General features: G+C 38.9%; 1 pseudogene; it reads right to left on the bottom strand.

Annotated features, from left to right (window-relative positions):
- Positions 1-2,212: 2,212 nt before the first annotated feature.
- LOC123252792 lies at positions 2,213-3,418 on the bottom strand (annotated as a pseudogene).
- Positions 3,419-3,737: the final 319 nt, after the last annotated feature.

The raw sequence follows: 3,737 nt of genomic DNA, 5'->3' as shown, positions 1-3,737 counted from the left end.
CCAATTTTCTCTTTATCCTAACATATATTTAATTTTTTATTAACTATTACCTTTTCCTTATTTGTTCCATTGGGAAGGTTTATTAATGATGCTTATGGACTTTAGATTAGCTTTTAGTATCAGATTATCCCATGAATAATGTTCGAATGACTTGAAAAAAATAGAATTTCTTTATAAACATTAGGAACACTTGATCACAGAGATTGAGGGCTTAAGAGAGGAAATGTAAGATTGAGATAGGATGTAAGCTAGACAGCCAAGGAGGTACAGACTTGGGAACCTCAAGATGCTAAAGACAGTTGAGGACCATTAGAACCAGGACATATAAAGGGGAGTGCCCCAAGCAGAGCACTCATTCTGGGTTTTAGGGGTCCTAGGGTGGAGGGGCAGTGTGAATTAGACACTCCTTAGGCCTTAGCTATACCTCTTACCTGAAGTTTCCTTGTGCCTTACCCTGCTATTCTGAATATCATCTAATCCAGACGTTCCCTCACTGATCTGCTTTCTATAGCTGCTCTAAGATCCTGTAAGCAGTAGGCTGAGACTAGACATCATCTCCACAGATCTATATTCAACACCAGCTAAAATCTAGCTAATGCTTACTCATTTACTTATTTAGTTAAGTACTTGAGCAATAGAGAAAGAAAGGAAAAGAAGAATTGTGAGAGGAACTTTTCCCAAGCTTGGGCAAAGCCAGGCCCAAGTCTTAGCTCTTAGTTGATAGAGACTTCCTAACCCTTATCCCTTATAAACTTCTCCTTTCCTTCCTTTCCTTATTTGTTACACCTTGTTATTAAAAGTTTTATTCATAGTTTCAGATAGCATTTATACATTTCAATTAAGAAAGCCAACATCAATACACTTACCCTGAAGGAATCTTCATATTCCATTTTCAAGACTGGCAGTTGGTTGAGAAGTTCAGCTATGTGGGCCCATTTTGATTTTACCATTTATCCTTGATAGAGGACTTTACTTTTTAACCAGAAACATCACTTCCTATGGGGATACTTCTACCCTCAACTAAACCATTGAGTTGGGGAAGAATAATTCAGTTCCTCTTGAGGAAGCCCTGGCCTTTTCCCTCAAAGTAGGAGCAACAAGGCCTGTGACATCTTGGGGAGAGAGCCTGCTTCAGTTGCTGATTCTTCTATACTCATCCCCCACTCACAGTCTGTGAGCCAGCAGTTCTCACTCCATCCTGTGTCTGTTCAGCTCTTACAAGGTCAACTTATTTTTGATAATCAATTAGAAAGCATGACTCAGTGCTGTTTCATAATATTTTAAGAGTTGTTCTTTTGTGTAATTAAATAAGGGATTAAATAGTTATTAGCAGTTTTGATCAGAATGTGAAATATAGATGGATTCAATGCAATGATAATCAAGCAGTGAAATGACTATTTCATTTCACTACTTTTTTTTTAATTTGATAAGAGAAGATTAAAAAATCAAATTGGATGTCTTTATTTCTTCTTTTGACTCAGCTTCTCAAAGATCTAGGAACCTGACCCCCCACTGATATAACTGTTTTATTTATGCATCAACAAAGGACCATTTTCAAATCCTGTATATTTATAGTAACTTCCCTCAATGGTTCAGAGATGAATCCCTGGTAAGTCAGGGAACCATGATTAAACTGCAGGAGAAAGGAGGAAGGTATATGTTATTCTCCTCTATCACTATCCAGTAGATCTACACAGGAAGGAACCAGAGAATCCAACACCATGACATTGTAAAAGGCACAAAGGCAAAATAATATATGTCCCTTTACGGTTTTGGAGTTCAAGATGGAGAAGGAATCCATTTCTTCTGAAGATTTGACTGTAGATATCTTCCAATCCCAGTTAACACCTCCCTTCATAATGGAGAGGTGGGGTCTCCTGGTGAAAGTAGATCCAGTTGTATGGCCAGTCCTTACTTGGCATACCAGAAAGAATTAGTTGCTTATATACTTGCATTCAGATTTATTTCCCCAGCTATCTTCCCATTACATTTCTAGCATATGGTATAAAGGGTATATTTAACCGTCATTTCAGTTATTTTCTTCCCTCCCCTGTGCTTAAGACCAAGTAATTTTGACCTCCATGGCTATGAACTCAAGACTTTTCTGAGGTGATTGTATGATAAAATTACATAATTATTTTTGTTGTTGCTACTATTGTTGTTGTTGTTTTAAATAGACATGAGAAAAAACTGATTTGCTGCTTTCCTACTCTCAGCTAAGTTTCATACCTATAGCCATTGCATGCCAGGATACCTCAGTAACTTCCTGATAGTCTGTCAGAGGGATACAACTTTCAGGAACGGGATCCTGTTTCCAGTATTTAAGTTTGAAGCCAGGCTTCTAAGCTGTTGGCTCTGCTTGTCCCAGCAGATCATCCACTGGTATGTAGTCACATTGGGCCAGGCTTAAGTAAGCATTCTGATAGGGAAAGCTTTTCAAAGGACTCTGTGGACAACATTCTATCTGTACTTGAAGCACACTGGGTGAGTGCCATGAATGGCTAAGAGGACTGAGGCCAGCTCATCCACGGAGTCAAAGATAGCAAGTTCCTGAGAGACCCCACCAAACTTAACATTGTGTTTGAAGGTATCCTTGTGATGGAGGAACTTTTTACTGTTTACAGTTTACAAACTGTTTACAAACAAATTACCTGCATCCAGATAGTTCCCTGAATCCCTCAGTTCAGGAGAAGAGTAATAGCCTGATTCACTCTGTTAAGGTTTCTTAAGAATACATTTTTAGTAGTTCCAGAGCAGTGTGCCTATGACTGCAAGAAGCCATTGTGGACTCTTAGGTTCCTTGGTGTTCTCTCTTTGCCCCTCCATGGAAGATGCCACACTCTTCTTGAGGATACCATTTGGTAAATATTGTCATTAACATCCCAAAGGGTATTCTTTAGCTTGAAATCCTTGTTGACAATCCCATTTTTATGACAATAGTTCACAGTTGAGAATTTGTTGGACGAAATACTTGGCCTTTTACTCACTTAGATGCTATCATTCACTAATGTAGTCATAAAAGTCTCTTCATCTGGCATTTTCCATGTTAATGATTATCTTATCTCTGTTTTCAAACACTTAATGGATGGCAAATATGGGTAGGTGGTTGAGGGGTAATCTCATTCTCCCTCTGTATGTGCAACAAATCTTGCTCATCTTTGATTTTATCTGTCTAGATGGACTTAATAGACACCAGTCTTTCCAAATGGGCTCTCAATTACTGTATCTTTCCATACTTACCTTTGCCCCCCATTTCCATGAACTTATAGAGATGCCACAAGTTAGGCTTGTGATGCTACTTTTTTACTGCCTGCTTCTTTATCAGGGCCTTAGGAGACTTATTGAGTCTGTCAGCCAGAAGCAGCAGAATGAGAGGAAGCCAGGTTGGGGCAATGGGGAAAATGAAAGATTCCACCATGAGCTGTTAAAAGCAGATAGAGATGCTGGAGAAGTAATGCAGAAATAGCTGCTGCCACTGGGAAATCTCAGCTGCTGAGGGGCCTGGGGCTTTTGCTAGAGGACAAGAAAAAAACTTACAAATCAAAGTATCTCCAATGTATTTTTGTGCCCATTCTAGTCTTTGAGAAGTCATTTTCTTCAGTGCATTTTTCTGTCTCCATTGCCATTTGGCCTATTCTGGTTTGGGGCGGAAGTTATTTCCTTCAGAGAATTTTTTCAACCTCTTATAGGACTTCTTTTAGGGACTGACAAACTTTCATACTTTCCTTTAAAGTTTC

The sequence above is a fragment of the Gracilinanus agilis genome, chromosome 1, assembly GCF_016433145.1.
Source record: "Gracilinanus agilis isolate LMUSP501 chromosome 1, AgileGrace, whole genome shotgun sequence".
Taxonomy (NCBI): Eukaryota; Metazoa; Chordata; class Mammalia; order Didelphimorphia; family Didelphidae; genus Gracilinanus; species Gracilinanus agilis.
Note: the sequence above shows the minus strand (reverse complement) of the source record. Positions and strands in the feature narration are given on the sequence as shown.